Source organism: Ambystoma mexicanum, chromosome 3p (genome assembly GCF_040938575.1).
Source record: "Ambystoma mexicanum isolate Mex_15411 chromosome 3p, UKY_AmexF1_1, whole genome shotgun sequence".
NCBI lineage: Eukaryota > Metazoa > Chordata > Amphibia > Caudata > Ambystomatidae > Ambystoma > Ambystoma mexicanum.
This window is the reverse complement of record NC_090925.1, coordinates 772172489-772191555: the sequence shown is the minus strand read 5'-3', so window position 1 is coordinate 772191555 and position 19067 is coordinate 772172489. Positions and strand designations below refer to the sequence as shown.

General features: G+C 51.0%; 1 protein-coding gene across 3 annotated transcripts in view; it reads right to left on the bottom strand.

Annotated features, from left to right (window-relative positions):
- Window positions 1-19067, bottom strand: part of LOC138580850 (zinc finger protein 232-like) — a 298959-nt gene that overhangs the window by 76846 nt on the left and 203046 nt on the right. The window lies entirely within an intron of this gene.

The following is a 19067-nucleotide window of genomic DNA, read 5'->3' as shown; positions in this document are numbered from 1 at the left end:
CCAGTGTCCCACGGGCCTCGCCGACTGAAAGATGAACCCCAGCGGCTCCCGTGGGTGAAAAATGAGTAAAATCGGCCCATATTTGATGAAGAAATGAGCGCCGGTGTCACAGCCGAAAACTCTGCGAGGAGGGACACGCACTGGAGGGATACGCAGCATGTGAAGAAACAGAGGTAGAAGACTGGGAGGTAAGCGCTTGCCCCTCCCCTCCTGACATACTCACTGAGAGTGCCACCAAGGGAGTGAGCCCCCCACCCCCACGGTCAGCTGGGCCCTCAGAAATGGGTGAACTGCCTGGGGGAGGGGAGACCGGCAAAAAAGTCAGCAGAAGGAGACATGCTCCGCCAAACACTCCGGAGGAGAAGGCTCGAAGACCTGGGGTTGGCCCGCGGGTGGAAATCCCAGTGCCGCTGAGGTAGGAGGAAGACAGGCTGGCCTCCAGGTGAGCCCCGCGAGCGACCCACCATGAGTCACATGGAGCGGGCGCGAGACCCTTAAATAATACATTAACTGAGTGGAGGGTTTAAAGACCTAGGGGAACCGGAGCCTGCAAGTGGGACCAATAGAAGGGACCTCCAAGAGTGCATCACGGCCTGGTTACAGGCGGGACCCAGCAGTGACTGGTGCGGGCCACCCCACAGAAAAGAAGGGGGCCTGCCCAGGGAGTTGGGAGGCCCCAGAAACAGAAAAACAAAACAGACATAAAAAAGGACCCAAGGGCACATGGAGAGGAGAAGCCCCTCTTCTCATACAGGTCCCTCTGCGCCTGTAGTTGCACCCCGCCAGAGATAAAGAAGACATCCCACAGTCCAGGGGGAGAGCCCTATCAGTTGACCAGAGGGGATGTGCTCACCGCCTCGCAAGGGGAAGCACCCACAAGGGATACCCGCAACAACCACCCACCAAAGTCTGGTGGGAGTGGGCCGGGGGGTACTCGCACCCCTTGCAGATGAAGAAACTGAGGAGGCCCCGGTGGGAGAGGAGGGAGACACAGAGCAAGTGCGCGAAGGAGGAAATAAACCCGAGTTGAGCCATGACAAGAGGTGGATTGATCCTGAGAGCCCGCTCCACTTGGGGAGACCCTGCGAAGGTGTGGGCCCCCAGGTCCATTCCTGGGGTGTTTGCCCGGCTCGTAGAGGACCCCTCCCATAGCCCTAGTCAGGTGAGGGTGCCATCCATACGGTGCAGGAAAAAAGAAAAGAGGCCACGAAGGGGGAGGGCCGGATTGGAATCCAGACCCACCTGCCGCGTGGGTCCTCAGCAGCATCAAGTTAATCCAGTAAGGTGAGTGCCCCCAGGAATACCACCTGGGGCGTGTGCCCGCCTTAGCGAGGAGCCAAGCCACTTGGTGACCCACACCTAGGAGGGGAGTGCAGAGACAGCCAAGAGCCTTCACGCCTGAAAGAGGGGAAGGCAGGAGGTGGCCCCATCGCCTGACCACCCCCACAAAAAGCATCTAAGGGACCCAGACTGTGGGGGCAAAGACAGCAGTGAAAGTCGGCAAAAGAGTGTGGGCCCTCAGAAATGGGTGAACAAGACCTTACCTACGAGCGAGACAAACAGCGGGGGAACTGGGGCTGAGACACGACCCAACCACATAAAGCAGTGCCCCACCCCACCCATGGACTGGAGGGCAAAACTGGGACACCTTGAATACCAGAAACCAGAATCGGGCAGTGAAATATCCAATCCCAACATGTCGGAGGCAGGGAGCGGCACCATGTCCACCAAGAGTGATATCGCCTCCCTTCGGGAAGAGATAAGAGGAATGAGGGCGGACATCGGCGGCAAAGTTAACAGAATAAATGTTCGAATTGACAGCATGGACGAGAGGCTACAGGTGGTATACAGCCAGACCTCCCTTGAAACATTGAAAACACAGATGGATATGAGGCTGGCAGAGTTGAAGAAAAGGAAGGCGAGGTAGCCCCAAGGATGGATGACTTCGAAAATCGGTAGAGGAGAAATAATCTGTGATTCTTTGGAATTCTGGAGGAGGAAGGTGAAATGGAAGGTGACCTCTGGAGAATCATCCAAAGGGGCTGAGCTCTGTGTCCCTAGGAAACGCGTAGGTGGCGATCTACCAAGATTTATCGGCACCTACACTAGCGAAGAGGCGACTTTGTGCCCCCTCACGAAGTGGCTCAGCGAGAAGGGGATGAGGTACCGTTGGGGGTTCGCCTTCTCTATATCCTTTGAAGTTGAGGGATACAGTTACAAATTGGTGACCGAGGAAGATATAAGGAGGGTCACAGAGGAGTTACTGGGAGGAGATGGGCAAAAAATGGCTGCCGGTGGAAAGGGTTTGGAAGACAGATGATGGCGTATAAAGGGTCCAAATAGACGTTAAGTCCCAGGCTCCAGAAAATTTAGGAAGATTGGATCGCCCCATGCGGGCCCCTCCTGATCCATGAGACTTTTATGAGGAAGAGGAGGGGGGGATTTAGGGGTGAACTGTACATAGTTACTAGCGGAAACAGGGTGGGCTCGAATTAGAGTGCTTGGTTGTGCCGGTCCACAAAGGGGAGGAACACTGGTGATTAAATCTCATCAGCAGAGATGGCTCTGGGCGGGGTTGGATGCCGAGGGGTTTGGGGGGTGGCTGAGGAGGGGTTAAAGGGCGATCAATGTTCAAGATGTGAAGGTTCTAAATCAATGGTGTGGTGTAGGGACCCGGTTAAGAGGGTCCCGAAAGTGGACGTGTCTTGGGGAGGGGGGAGTAGAGTGTCCCTTCGGGGAAAATGAGATGTCTGGCCAGGGTGATATGAGGATAGGCTCCCTAAATGTCTGGGGCCTTAACTCACCTTCCAAAGGATCTATGGTGCTACGTGAGTTCAAGAGGTCCAATCTCGATTGGATGTGCCTACAGGAAACACATTGGAAGAAGGGGGAGGAACCCAGACTGCGCTCCCGGGAGGCAGGGAAGGTGATTATGGCTTTCGACGTAAAGAAGAGGCATGGGATTGCGGTCCTGGTCTCATCCGGGATGAGCTTTATGATAGATGCGGTTCTGACAGACCCCAACGGGAGATATGTGTTCGCAAAGAGTCAATTACATGGGGTTAAGCTCATGATTGGTTCAATATACACGCCTAATATGCAGAAACGTGAATTCTGGGAGAAGGGCAGAGATAAACTAATTCAATTCGTTGAAGGTCAATTGGTGGTGGATGGGGATTTTAAAATGGTCCTGGGACCCCAAGACGATGGCGGAACGAATGAGCAAGGTCAATCCGGGTGATTTGGAGCGGTTCAAAGTGGTTAATGAGGTACTAGGTTTATTTGACTCCCTCCACTTGGTTCCAGAAGGGGACATGCCATTCACTTTCTACTCCGCGGTCCATGACTCCTTCTCGTGCATCGACTTGATCTTCGTGGACGCGACCCTAAAAAAACAGGTTTTACAATCTCGAGTAAAACCGATTCCATGGTCAGACCATGATTTGGTAGCTATTCAGGTTGAGATGGGGGGGTATGAAGAGGCCCCAGGGGAATTGGAAATGTAATGACTTCCTGCTAAAAGATAAAGCGGCGCAACAGGAACTGCTTAGGGGAATCAAGGAGTACTTTCTTTTCAATGATACAGGGGAGGTGGGGATCCTATCGGTCTGGGACGGTTTCAAGGCAACCATATGAGGGATCCTGATGAGAATAGGCTCCAAGAAAAAGAGAGAAAGGGAGGAGAAGGAGGTTAAGCTCCATAGGAAAATAGAAGAGATATAACCGGGATCACCCGCCAAAGCGAAAGAGCTTAGGTGAAACAAGGTGCAGAAACAGAAATACCACAAGAGGGGGGACCGAGCAGACTGGATCCTGGCATGGAAATTGAGGGAGGAGAAAAAGAGGAGGGCTATTAGGGCGGAGGATACCAGGTACCTACACGACGTCCAGAGTATAGAGAGTGCATTTGCAGAATACTACAGAACCCTCTATTCGTCGGAATGGGTGGGGATGAGACCCAAATTGATGAACTTTTGGAAGGGCTACTAATCCCAGGGCTCTCCAAAGAGATAGCAGAAACCCTAGAGAATCCCATTACCGTAGAGGAAGTCACGCGGGCCATTGCGGGAATGAAATCAGGGACTGCTCTGGGGGAGGACGGGTTTAAGATAAAATTTTATAAATTATACAAATTCCTGTTAGCTCTGCGTTTAGTCAAGGTATTAGATGCGTGCTTGGACGGCGAACCCCTCCCCCCCACGATGATGCCAGCAATTACTGTTGCAATCCCAAAGGAAGGGAAAGACCCCACCAGATGCTCCTCCTATAGGCCCATTTCCCTACTGAATGGTGATGTGAAGATACTAGCAAAAGTCCTAGGAACGAGACTGGAGGGAAGTATGCCACTCCTAGTGCAAGGAGACCAGGTGGGATTTATTAGGTGAAGGTAAGGAGCAGACAACCTCAGGAAGACTAATGGATGAGGTGAAGGAAGGAGCAAGAGGACCAAAGAATCAAGCGGAGGAAGGACAAATCAGAGGAGCATGGAAAATACTTATTGATAAGTGTGCAAGGTAAGGTATTGGTTGGTGGGATGTAGTGGTTCTAGTGTTTGAGTAAGCATGGACTGTGTGTGTGTGAGAGAGAGAGAGACTGATTTGTATTTGTATTTTATTGATATTTATATAGCGCTTTTTACCAAAGCGCTTCACAAAGAGAACATCAACAGTACATTCAAATCAGTATAATCAATTGTGTTCACAATTAGCCAATAGGAATCAGACAGGAGACTGTAGTAGGTAACATTTTAGGGAGGAGCGAAACAGAGAGTAAGAGGTGATGGATCGGAGGGATAATGAAAGAAGGTTCCAGTGAGAGGGGCCAACAGCTGAAAAGATCGAAAATGAGACTGTGCACAGGGGGCACGTGGAACAGTAAGTAAGAAGAGTCCAGCAGAGCGGAGAGGATGAGACGGAGAGCAAAAGGAAAGAAGAGATGCAAGATAATCAGGGGCAAGGCCATATAAAGATTTGAATACTAGACAAAGGAAATAGAATTTCAACTGAGAGTGAAAGGAAAGCCATCCAAGGGAGTCGAGAGAAGAGGAGATCGAGTCACAATAGGATAATAAGCAAAGCAAGCGGATGGAAGAATGATCAATTGATTTGAGTGTCGCTAGACGAGAGCGAGGGAGGCCAAAGAGTAGAACAGAGCAGTAGAAAAGTCGAGAGATGGAGGGAGAGTAGGGAGCAATTGATAAGGTGACTGGAAAGTGAAAGGATGGTGATAGTGGGAGAAGGTATGAGTGGAGAGGGGGGCGTAGTTGGAGAGTGGAAAGAAGAGTAGTAGTCGAGTGGAGGGGAGAGTAGTATTAGAGAGAGAAGTCATAATAGTAGAGAGAGGAGTCATAGTAGAGTGGTAAGAGTTGAGGAGAAGAGGGGAGTAATATGAAAGGTTGGAGGTAGAATGTGGAGAGGGAAACAGCAGAGGCACAGAAGAGCGACTATTGAGGAGGGTTAGAAGATCCCAGCATTACAAACAGGCATTTTGTAAACTTGGACCCTGGGAGCTGGAACACATGCCGATTCCAATCACAAGGGACATACAACACCCGAGATCAAGTGAACCATAGGTCAAATACATGGGAAGGAGGTGGAACCATTAGGAAAGAGGTTCTCATGAACACACCTACTAATGAGGAAACAGACCCACCAACCAGGGCATTAATTGGGACAATTACTGGTAGGTGCTCCCATTTAAAATATTCAGAAGCCTCCTGACTTTAAGGCTGTTAGTATGCTGTTCCAGAGAGTAAGTTCTGTTGCAGTACGAAGATAAGAGCTAGGGAGTCAGGACCTGCATTGGCCAAGCAAAACAGGCCAAATGGAAGGAAAGAGATGGAAGTGGTTAAGTCAATTGAGCAGCATTATGGAGCGGGCAGTTTGAAAGGGAAGGATAAACTAGAGCATCTGCTAGGAACCTAAGCCCAAAGGCTGGCAGTAGCCAGGTCATGAGAGAAGTTGGCGAGTAGCCTGCTGAAGGCTTTACCTCAGATACTCATGGCAGCTACGACACCGCTAGCCCAGCTAAATAAGTTTGCAACCTATAAGAATACCGAGATGGTGGAGAGAATTCCTACCCATAAGGTAAGGGGAGAATTACTAATGTAAGAGGTAGAATCTGTACACTGAAGAACCCCACAGCCAGGCAAAGCAGGGCATATAAAACTACCCCAAGACTTTGAGTAATCTGCAGGGCACAGTCCTGGGTGTGGACAGACCCTGGAGTTTATGGTTTTATGAGAAATTTGACTATGACCAGTAAATCCTACTAGACTACGACCTCACGTGATTTTGTCAACTTCCTATTCTCATTCCTTCCCCTATGGAAATCTCCTGTTTGGTTGTTGGGAGTTTATCTCATCCTATGCTAACCCCATACCTCATGAGGAGGGAATACAAGATTCTGGGAATTTTCAAGCTAGGACTACTAGACTTTTCCAGGATAGCAAGATGGGAGACCTTCCCTACTGGGGCATGCGGATATTGACACCTGTTCACAGCCACCAGATTTCACAAGGCCTTTGTGGTTAAGAGAGAGTTTCTCTGATAGGAATACACCAGTGCCGAGAAGGCTATTCTTTTTACGTCAAACCCCTCGTGCCTACTTCATTTCCCCTGTAACAGTGTCTTCAAAATACAACTGGTTATACATCAGTTATCTCACTTTTAAGTGTTATGTTGCTCTCTTCTTGTGACAGTAGTCAAAAAAGTGGATTTCAGAATGGCAGATACCGATTATTTTATACTTTAAAGTAATCAGAGTACACCAATTGCATCATCAAAAGACAGAGTTCTCTTTACAAGCCAGTTCAACAAGGTTCTGGGATGAAAGTAAGAAGACTCCGAAAGCACTGAAGAAAATAAGGATGACCTTAAGTGTTTACAGCAATAATCTCCTGCTTCCCTGTACAGGAGGTGGCGAGCTTTGAGTATAATAGGACACTCAATCTTAGGCCTTCCACCCGCTTGTAAATGTGTGCCAGATTTCCATGTCAATTTCCTTGTACAAGCACAGAGCATTAGGTGTTTGTGACATACGTTTAGAAATATATAAAAATTAAAGTGGTGCCTGATCCTAGTTAGTCATAGTCATCAAGTCATGAAGGATTGATAATCCTTATGTTTGAGAGGTAGTGCATCATCAGAAGAAAATGTAAGATTTCTGGTTAGCTGGGATGTAAGCCAGGGTAGGGACCAGGACACTTAGAAATGTTTGATTTACCTAAGACATTTCAGTCACAACTTCATTCTGAACAGGTATATTTCCCTCTGCTTCGTTTCTTACCTAATTTCAAATTATGATAATGATTATTGAAAGACCTTCCCTGCATGCAGCCAAGTCCTGAGGTCTCCTTTAGAAGGTGTTTGTGTTCAGTACACAAGCTGTTCTTGGACATGGACACAGCTAAAATAACCCTGAGACCAGACTGACACAATACACATAGTGATGGCTTCCCCAGACTACACTTCACTGATGCCCAGTTTTCTGGAGTTATCTCAGGTGCAAGAGAAGTCAGTGTACTGCTCATGCACATCCATTCTCCAGCATGGGGTCTGGCATGGATTCACATGCTCATGAATATTCCCCATCGTCAGGCTGGGAATCCTCGGTACAGAAAAAGTCAGTATCAGTATCAGTTTCGTTTCTGATCTGTCTGTAACCAATCACTGATCTCTGGGTCATACTGCCCATAGCCAATGACTGCCCTCTCCCTAAGCCACGCCTCTGGCAGGCATCCTCAGATTTTTACTGCACGTTCAAGTGTTGGGAGTCCTCGTGCTATAGCTCTCGAGCTTTTGCTGCGTTTTCGTGCTTTTTCAAAGAGACTTTATCATTTTTCAGTTAAATTGAGCCTCAAGCTCCACTGTTTCTACATCCGATCAACGGGGATCCGTTTCGGAAGTTTCTACGCCCCTCAAGGGTGAAGATTTCATCGAGCGATGCTTTTGGAGGATTCCAGAAGTTTCTGAGACCTACCCCGGACATGGCCCAGTAGAAAGGGAGCTCGACGCCCGGGAAGCTGTTCAGGGCCTGCCCTGGATGCCAGCTGCAGAACGTGTTCAAGGAAGACGAGCATTTCTTATGCCTCTACTGTCTTCATGAGGACAAAACGCACGTGGAGAAGGACTGTGCGTTTTGCGGGAAGATGTCTGAGCGGACCATGAGGGATCGCCATCTTCGTCTCACCAACTGGCTGGAGGGAAAAAGCCTGTCAGGTGAGAAGAAAAAGAAAAAATCCGAGCGGTCTTCTAAGTCCTGTGAGGGTGCCCTGGCGACGGGGGCTCAACAGAAGGCTAAGCACCGCGAGTGCCGAACGGTCGGGCTCCTTGGCTGCCAGGCAGGGCGCATCCTCCCCGGCGCCATCGACCACGAGCCAACCCTCTGGCTCGGGTAAGAGGAAATCCGAGAATCTGGAGAGGCCCCGGTCGATCTTGAAGATTTCGGCAGAGGGGGAACGAGGTGAGGAGCCCTCCCCCAAGGTGAAGGCCTCAGGCACACAGTCAATGACGAAGGCCTTGATTCACCCAGCCAAGGCCTCTATCGAGAAAGTTGCAGCAATCCTAGCGCAGCCTGTGGGGGTTGCACCAGTGGTAGCGACCTCGGGGCCCAGAGTCTCCCTGCCGCCTCGGAGGGAGGCATCTTTTAAGCCCATCGAAAGAACCCCCACGAAGTCCCCGGCGGGGGCAGTGGCCGTCGTGGATACAGAGACAGCCTCCGAGGAGGAGCAGGTCGAAGTCCTTAAGAGCCACGACGCGGGCATGGAGGAGGACCAGCCCGTCGAGAGGCATCCCGACGACGGGGACGACAAAAGTGACAGCGGCGCTGACGAGACCCCAGATCAACCGTCGCGCCCGTCGCAGCCAGTGCCGCAGGACAACTCAGCGGCCATTTTGATGGCAATACAATCCTTATGTACTGAAATAAGGACGAGATTGCCTCTACCCCCGACGGAGGAACCGGAGCCAGGCCCGATGGAGGAGCCAGGGGCAGGCCCGTCGGGAAGTCCACCACCTAAGAAGAGAAGGACATGTCCTCCTACACCTTTCCAGCCCTCGAGGCCTGCTCAGCCCTCATCCCCGTCCACGGTCCGCGGGGATGACACGGGCACGGACACGGCCACGACGGGCACGGACGACGATGGTGGCGATGATGGGGTGGACCTCCCGTCGCCCCCCCCCCCTTCGGACTTCCCCGCCCGATGAGATTGGATCCTTCCATGCGATGATCTCCAGGGTATCCGAGCTCTTCCAGCTCTGCCCCGAAGAGAAGAAGAAGGAGGGGTTCCTCTATCAACGTCAGGAGGCCAAGAGGAAGATGGTCCTCGCGGTGCCTCTACTGGATGACATCTGGGATGAGGGACTCTCCCTCCTCAAGAACCTGTCCACGACGCCGGCAAAAAGGGACCGATACGAAAAGAAGAACCGGGTCCCCGACGCAGCCCCTCTATGCCTTAGAGCTCAGCCGACCCCGGATTCAGTCGTCTCGGCGGCGGCCAGGAAGAAGGCAGGGGGGGGCATCGGCCTCGACATCGACTTCCCCACCGGACGGCGAGGAAAAGAAGCTCAACGCGATTGGGATGACTAGTCATCACGTCGGCGGCGACGACGATTAAGACGGCAAACGCCTTGGCTATTGTTGCCCGGTACGACAGGGAGCTATGGTATAAGCTATGGTCCTTTGCTGGACTTCCTGCCGGACGACAAGAGGGCAGAAGCCCTGGAAATCTTGCAAGAAGGCGAGGTGGCTTCGGACCACGCCATAAAGGTGGCGACGGATATCGCTGACACCGGTTTCCGCCAGTTAGGCAACAGCGTTTGCCTCAGACGTCGCGGATGGCTTAAGGCGACGGATTTCCGCCAGGACGTAGAAGCCCTTCGACGGGAACAACCTGTTTGGGAAAACAGTCGATGAGTCCCTGCAAGCCATCAAAACGGACACGGAGACAGCCGGGCCCTGGGAGTTCTCCAGCAATGACGGCCGTCCTTTCGGAACACCGGAGGCAAGCAAGGGGCCTCCAAAGGTCCTGGCAGCGGCTCCTCTACCTACCTTCAAGCGTCCCGGGAAGACTATAGAGGACGGGGCAAGTCGGGTGGTTCCTGCCATCGTCACCAGGGAGGTCAAGGCGGCAAGGCAGCCTCAAAACAGGACTGAACCGACTGTGGTGTCGGGCCCCCACCGAAGCACCCCGGTGGGAGGCCGGCTGGCGAAGTTCGTCAGCGTGTGGGAGTCCAGCTCCACCGACCGTTGGGTGCTGAAAACCTTGGCCCTGGGGCACGTCCTCGGATTTCTGAAGAAGTGCCCTCGCGTGCCATCCGTGGCCAGGAAGGAAAACCACGTACCCTAGCTGCTGCTGGAGGTAAGGGCGATGCTCTAGAAAGGTGCCATCGAGCTCGCCCCAAAGAGGCTTCGGGGCTCCGGAGTCTACTCAAGGTACTTCCTCGTAAAGAAGAAGACAGGAGGTTGGCGTCCCATGCTGGACCTGCGGCGACTGAACAAGTACATCGAGGCTCAGAAGTTCCGGATGGTCACCCTCCAGCACGTGCTGGGGCAGCTGGAGGACGACGATTTCCTGTCGTCGTTGGACTTGGAGGATGCCTACTTCCACATCCCCATTCTAAAAGGACACCGAAAGTTCCTCAGGTTCGTGGTCCAAGGACGGCACTACCAGTTCAAGGCCCTCCTGTTCGGATTAAAGTCGGCACCCAAGGTGTTCACCAAATGCCTAGCACCAGTGGCGGCGTGGTTGCACCTGCAAGGGATCCACGTCTATCCCTACCTGGACGACTGGCTCATCCGAGCAAGGACAAGGGAGCTCGCCGTAGAACACACAGCGAAGACCGTCCAACTACTCACGGACCTGGGGTTCTCCATCAACTTCCCCAAATCCCACCTGGTCCCTTCGCAGGTCGCCCTGTTTCTGGGAGCCAAGCTCGACACAGTGGCACGACTGGCCTCGCCGTCGGACGAGAGGACGAAGGCCATCCTGGGCAACGATCAACGCCTGCTGGCCACGGACGTAGCTAGGGTAAGATCCATCAAATCCCTTCTCGGGATGATGTCCTCCTGCATCTATTTGGTACGCCTGTGCAGGCTTCGAATGCACCCACTGCAAGAGTTCCTCGACGCACTATGGATCCAAGCGTCGGGCAGCTTCGAGGATAGGATCCTGCTCAATGAGACCTTCCGACAAGCGATCCGGTGGTGGGGCACCCGCACTCATCTGACGGCGGGCGCAGACTTTCAGACCCCAGCTCACCAGGTAACAGTGACGATGGATGGCTCCCTGGAAAGGTGGGGAGCGCATACCTGAGTTCTTCACGCGAGAGGTCTTTGGCTACCGGAGGAAAAACCGCTTCATATCAACATTCTGGAGCTCCGCGCAGTGTTTTGGGCCCTCAGGAACCACGATGTTCTACATCAGGAAGCAGGGCGGAACCAGATCCCCAGCCCTATCCAAGGAAGCCCTGGATCTGTGGTACTGGGCCATCGGCCAGGGGATGTTTTTGGTACACTTTCATCTGGCAGGGATAAAGAACACCATTGCCGACTCACTCAGCAGGGAGCTGCGCTCATGCCACGAGTGGGAACTACGCCAGGATCAAGTGGATCGACTGTTCTGACTATGGGGCAGACCCCAGGTTGATCTTTTCGCGACGGCGACAAACTCCAAGTGCCAGAGGTTCGCCAGCAGGTTCCCCCAACCGAGGAGCATGGGCGATGCTTTCTCGTTCCCCTGGGACAACCTGTTCCTCTATGCGTTCCCTCCGTTGCCACTGCTACTCCGGCTCGTCAACCAGCTCAAGAGGTCCCGGTGCAGGATGATCCTCGTTGCACCGGCGTGGCCGAGACAGATCTGATTCCCGGACCTTCTGGACTTATCAGCGTTCCCGCCAGTCAAACTGCCCGCGGATGCGGATCTTCTCTCCAGAGAAGGAGGCGCCATTCTTCACCACGACCCGAAGTCTCTGAACTTGCAGGCCTGGCTCCTGCAGCACTAGAGTTTGGAGGATACGATATCCCGGCTGACTGCAGAGAGGTTCTTGCAAAGGCCAGGGCGTCCTCAACTCTCAAGTGTTACGGACACAAGTGGAAGAGGTTCTCTGTCTGGTGCCGTGCACAGAAGATTAACCCTCTGCGGATTACGGCCCCTCAAGTACTGCCGTACCTACTGTCGTTGGCCAAGGCTGGACTAGCTCATGCCTCCATCAAAATACATCTGGCTGCTATCTCCAGATACACCAGGACAACAGGACGGGCGTCCTTGTGGTCTCATCGCCTGGTAAAGGAATTTATGAAGGGACTATTCCGATCGTTCCCGCCGGTGAAGGCTCCTGCCCTGGAGTGGGAGCTCAACGTGGTGCTGACTAGACTCATGGGGGCCCCATTCGAGCCTATGCATACGGAGCCGTTGAAGTTCCTGTCGTGGAAAACAGCTTTTCTTGTGGCCATTACCTCTGCACAACGCGTGGGAGAGATTCAGGCTCTATCCTGCAAGCCTCCATACTTCGATACAAGGGTGGTGCTCAGGACGCATCCCTCCTTCATGCCCAAGGTGCCGTCGGACTTCCATCTCAACGAGCCCTTGGTGTTACCAGTATTTTTCCCGTCGCCTTCGTCGCCGGCCGAGAGGACTTTGCACTCGCTGGATGTAGCTAGAGCGCTGAAGTTCTACGTGGACCGCACGAAGAGTTTTCGGAAGACGTCACAGATTTTTGTGAACTTTGGACCTGTGAATCAAGGGAAGGCTCTCTCGAAGGCTTTAATTTCCAGATGGCTCTCCGGCTGTATCATGCACTGTCACCGGTTGGCAAACCGACCGCTGCCCGGCCGTCCGAGAGCCCATTCGACCAGAGCGATCGCTGCTACCACGATGTTCTTGTCTGGTGTGCCCCTGCTGGACATCTGCAGGGCTGCTACGTGGAGGTCGATGCACACCTTCACGAGATTCTACTGTGTCGACGGGGATTCCAGGGAGGAGTCCAGGGTCGGCCAAGCAGTGCTGCGCAACCTGTTTGCCTGAAGGTGGGCCTGGTGAGGAGGTAAGAGTTGCTTAATGTTGAGTTTATGTAATGCTTAATGTTGAGCCTTTTTGCCACCTCACGTGGTTGTGCATGTGTGTACTGCTATGTATTCTTATTTTCATGAGCATGTAAATCCATGCCAGACCCCATGCTGGAGAAGGAACAAGTTACTTACCTGTAACTGTTGTTCTCCAGCATGGGTCTGGCATGGATTCACATGCGAACCCTCCCTCCTACTCCTCTGGGGCTCTTCACTTGGTCATACTGCCACTTTACGTGCTACCAAATCTGAGGATGAGATCAGTGATTGGTTACTACTAGGAAAGACAGATCAGAAACAAAACTGATACTGATTTTTTCTGCACTGAGGATTCCCAGCCTGACGACAGGGAATATTCATGAGCATGTGAATCCATGCCAGACCCATACTGGAGAACAGTTACAGGTAAGTAACTTGTTCCTCCTCTCACACCTTTTAATAGTCCAAGCCAGCTTCATTCAGGTTTGATCTCTCTTACTAAGCATAAAGACACACTGCCGTGGAATCTCAAAGGGCCATCAACCTCGGTTATAAACGCCCCTCTATCGACACATGTTTGCGATAGATTTAGAGTCACTAATGACTGGATTTAGGTGTAATTAGCAAGCTAAAAGAGAAGTGCCTGCCTTTAACTGTGTGCCAATTTCTTTTTTTTGTATAACTGATTTTATTTTGCATTTATAAAGAGAACCAGACATTTTCATTATAACAAAAAAAACATGTGTAACCCACTTTGGCAAAAATAGTCTAGATCTCCCAACCCCCAAATCCCAACCCCACATCCAAATCAACTTTTGTTCAATGGTGCAAGTTTCTTCTGTCATTGTATCAGATCTAAAGGTTCTCGTATTATCTGTATATATCTCTAGTTGGCTCCCCTCCGGGTCCCTCTTCCCCTCCTCCCCATTCCACCCTTACACTCCACACACACACTGGATTAGTCTACGTGGCTTTCTTCCTCCAGTCCCCATTTGAGCAGTAGGGCAGACCACTCAGTATGAAATCCCTCAATTCTATCATTCACCACCGGCGTGAGCTTCTCCATTACCATGATGTTTTGCACTTTTCTTTCCCATACTACTTTCGTGGGGAGCGTTTCATTTTTCCAACTTTGGGCTATGGCCAGTCACCCCGCTAATAGCATGGCTTCCCACATCTTCGGAAGTCTATGTTCTTCCCTATCTTTTTGCGGGAGCCGTAGTAGTAGCAGCAGTGAATCTAGGTCCAACCCTATGCCTGCCACCTCTTGCATCCAGCTAAGCACCTCTTTCCAAACCACCTGTATCTTGGGGTATCGCCACGTTATATGGGCCAGGGTCCCCCAATTGCCGCAGCCCCTAGGGCACAGCAGAGATGCTCCCGGGAAACATCTTAGACAGTTTCACCAGGTCTCTGCGCAATCCCATTAGCAACTTAAAGTTGTGTTCTATTGTGGAGGTGAACAACCCTCTTTGGAAAACCACTTTATGTATACGTGCCCACTCCTCCTCAGAGATGTCTTCACCCACTAACTCCACCCCATATCCCTGGAAGGTTTGCCTCCCCTGTAGACAGGTTGCATTCATAACCTTGTATAGTTTGGACGATATACCCTTCCTTGTTACAGCTTGGTCGAAGACTTTAACCACTGATGTTAGATCTCTAGCCGCCCCTTCCCCCCCACCATGGGTCAGTCAGGATACCTTTAATGCGAAGATATTCAAATATAGAAATTGAGTCCCCTCCCAGTATATCTCGCACCTTACCCCATTCATAGAAGCTCCCATCCTCAAAGAATTGTCCCACTCTCTCAAGCCCCGCATCCTACCACCTCTGTGAATTTGCGAAACCCTGTCGTCCCAACTCGAACAGTGGCCCCCATATTGAAGACATAGGGGAGGGCGACGAAGTATAACCCCATAACCCCATGCGTCTCTAGACTCCCGCCAGACTGACCAAAAGACTCCCGGTGTAGGGTGGGACTGGATACTTTCTGGTATTGATCTGATCGGGGACCAGAAGTAGTCCCTTCAGGCAGGGGTGTTGCTAGGTCTGGAAAAGACCCGGGGCTACGCTAATGTCAGAACTGTCGGGACTGGGGGCTAGCTAACCTTTTGATTGTAGCTGATGAGATTCTATCTAGGGCTACAACCAAAAGACCAGGGGCTATAGCCCCCTAAGCCCCCCCCCCTCGCAACGCCTCTGCCTTCAGGGGGTGTTCTACAAGATTTTCCAAGTAGGTCCAATAAGTCTTCAGATCTTCCCTCATATGTTCCAGCATTCCCCTGATTTGTGCCGCCTTATACTACAGGCGAATGTCGGGGAACCCAAATCCCCTCTTTTCCCTTGGAAGAGTAAGGGTTGCCATTTTCACCCTTGGGGTCTTGTTCTCCCATATGAATCTATGGAGCTCTCTGTAACTTTTAAGAAAAACTTATCCGGGAGCTGGCTCAGGATGGATGCAAACAAATATAGCAGTCTGGGGAGGAAGTTCATTTTTATCGACATCATACTTCTATACCAAGTCAGTATTAAAGGGGGACGCCTCTTCAGGTCAGCCGTGAGTTGCGCACAAAAGGGATTATAATTAGCTGCTACCATCTCTTCTAAATTCCTTGTCACCCATATGCCCAGGTACTTAATGCTACTCTGGTTAACCGTCATGCCCTGGTAGCTCTTTTTCATACCTAGGAGGGGACTCCCTGCCAATAGCGGCAGGATCGCACGTTAATTTTGAGTCCCGAGAGGTGGCCATATTCCACAATCTGGGCCATTAGTGCTGGGAGGGAGACCTGTACATTCATAAGGTAAGCCAGTATATGGTCGGCAAACAGTGACATTTTGCATTCAAGCTCTCCCCCCACTATACCCTTGATCCGTTCATTCATGCGAATTACAATCGCTAGCAGCTCCATGGCGCTGGCGTACAGGAGCAGGGATAAGGGGCATCCCTGCCTGGTCCCTCTTGTGAGTTTGAATGTCTCTGTAAGTCCCCCATTTAACCAATCCCTTGGCCTGGACCTATTTTATAACTCAGCCACCCATTTCAGAAAGTTTGCTCCCAGCCCCCTACTTCCTAGAACCTTCATCATGAAAGGCCACTCAATCCTGTCAAAGGCCTTTTCTGAGTCCAATGTCACTAAACACGCATTCAGCCCTCCCACTTGTGCCCCGTGAATCAGGTTGATAGTCTTCCTGAGGTTGTCTGCTCCTTACCTTCACCTAATAAATCCCACCTGGTCTCCATGCACTAGGAGTGGCATACTTCCCTCCAGTCTCGTTCCTAGGACCTTTGCTAGTATCTTCACATCACCATTCAGTAGGGAAATGGGCCTATAGGAGGAGCATCTGGTGGGGTCTTTGCCTTCCTTTGGGATCGCAACAGTAATTGCTGGCATCATCGTGGGGGGGAGGGGTTCACCGTCCAAGCACGCATCTAATACCTTGACTAAACGCAGAGCTAACAGACCTTCCTGTTTTCTGTACCCTTTTTATCCACCACTCCATTGGCCCTCTGCCTGAGCTGGACCCCCAAGCCAACCTATGCCTTTACTTTCCCAAACATCATTTTAAAAGGGGTCTCAAGCCCACCCCTTTTTTGTATGCGGGTCCGCTAGTGTCCGGAAAAGGCAGCCTACAATAGTCAATGTCCCAGTTCAAGTGAGTCCTACCCGGCCGGTGGGAAATTCCAGTTTTATTGCGGGTTTCTCTCTGTGGCTCCCACACAGGTGAAAGTAATGGCCAACAAAGTGCGAGTCTTGCTGGGCATTCCACACCTGGCTCGGACTGGCTGATGGCACTGCTGGTTGTTCTGCCTGGGTAGGTGGAAGCCTCTAACCTGCCACATCCATGCACTGATGTTTCTTTTGCATGGCCATGTAGTGGCCTGCTACATTTGGGCTGCTATGTGGTCATCTCTGCTTTTCACTCACTCGCCTCACTGTCTCTCTGGTCATGCGCTGGATGTCCAGGTACAACGGCTGCTGGCATTATGGGTACTCCATGATACACAAAAACACTGGGCAGAATGGTGCTGTGCAGGTATGTGGTGAAAGATAGGTACAAGGGAGAAGGAGTAGGGACTGGGGCCCTCTCAACTCACATGCCCGTCCTCTGGGGTAGACTACCTCTGGCGTATATCCTTAAAGGTCTCCCACCACAGGCTTAGAGGGGTCCCTACCGCCATCTGAAAGGGGTAAACATATGACCCTGTCACAAAGCCTTTAGTTAGAAAATGAATTTTTTTAAAACAGCGTATTCAAACTTTCAAAAACAGACATTCCACTACTATTGGCACCACATGTACCTTGGAGTAAGGCCCATGTTTGGGCATAGGATGGGAGAATCCTCTCATTCCTTGCATCTACAGCAAGAAGGAACACAAAGGAAGGGCAGCAGCATGGACTTACATCCTTAGCATTTGCCTCCGACAGAAAAGGAGAAAATCATGTTTGTGTTATGACTAGAAGTCACATAGGTGTCCTTTGTATTCCAGACATCTATTAATTTAGCCTCCACCAATTTTTAGTGTCCTAAAGGTTTCCATTTCTTTTCTAGGCAATTTTATTTTTCTTGTTGTTTGGCAGCATGTTCTTTTGATTCTTCTCCCTAACACTTTACTCTCTTTTTCTATTCCTTCTTTGGCCTATTCTTGTCTGTGCCCCTATTCTATTGCCTTGAATCCTTTTACTTTTCCCTGATCCTTTTTTAGGTTTTGTTTATCAGGTGGCACTAGTCACCTATAAAGCCAAAACTATTTAAATGGCAATAGCAGATACAGTGGAGATGGCATGTGAGGAGAGACACAAAGCCTGCAGATATTGGGTCTCATTACCAGTTTGGAGGTATCCTGTCAGTAAATACACTGGAATACAGCCAAATGGATTTACTGTTACAACCACTTGGTCTGGCGGAATTGCAGCCGGATTACAAGTGGTGATATGGCATTGTAAGTACCTATTTATGTAGTCAATAGGATTCCATGGGAATTTTGGCAGAATTACAGCCAGCAAAATTTGAGTTTTGACAGTAAGGTGGAGGATTTACCTCCAATTTCTTGCTGGAGGTTATTCCTCCACCTTACCTCCAAACTCATAGTTCGGCCGTGGTGTAATGCGGTAGTAATGGAATTTTCGCCGTATTACTGCCAATTTTATCCAAACTCATAATGAAGCCTTTGTCTTGCCTGGCCATGATAAGTCATATGTGACTTTCCTTGACATATCTGGCCCTCTCTTCGCAAACCACAACTTATTGCAGACCATGTTGTCAATCAGATGCATGTCTCGTCTCACAGGCTCATCAGCAAGCCTGTGATGTGCAGCTGATTGACACTAGGGGAAAATGGAAACCTAAATATGATCTAACAACGGTCAATCAACCCTCTTTAAGGTCTCTGCACATCAACACCCATACCTGGAAGCGGCACTGGCAGGTGAATTCACATTCATTTTTTATTTTATTTTTTATCTTTTTATTTCTTAGCCTGTTTGCTTCCTTTGTTTGCACTTCCGCTCACACACGATTGCCCACACACACACACACACACACACACACACACACACACTGACCCGACTCACTGCCGCCCTCACACAGACTTCTCCACATTGCCCCAAGATACATTGCCATATACATGCTGTAAACTGCCCCACGAACATACCACCCCCACACACTGACCTCACACCACATACTGCCCCTCACACTTTCCAACACACACACACACTGTCTACAGAAACAGTGCCACCACTCACAACCTCCCCCCACAAACACATGCCTGCCACATACACACACTGCCACTTCCTTCACGTACACTGCCACTCCCCCAAATACACTCCCACTCCCCCACACATACATTCCACACACATGCACTGCCCACTACATACTGACCTCCCCACCCACTGCCCCCAGACATACACATTGCCCGCACACGCCTCCATACACCCATTGCTCAACACACGCACGCATACTGCCCAAATTCACATTCACCCACTCACAAACACTGCCCATGCAACACATACAGGTTC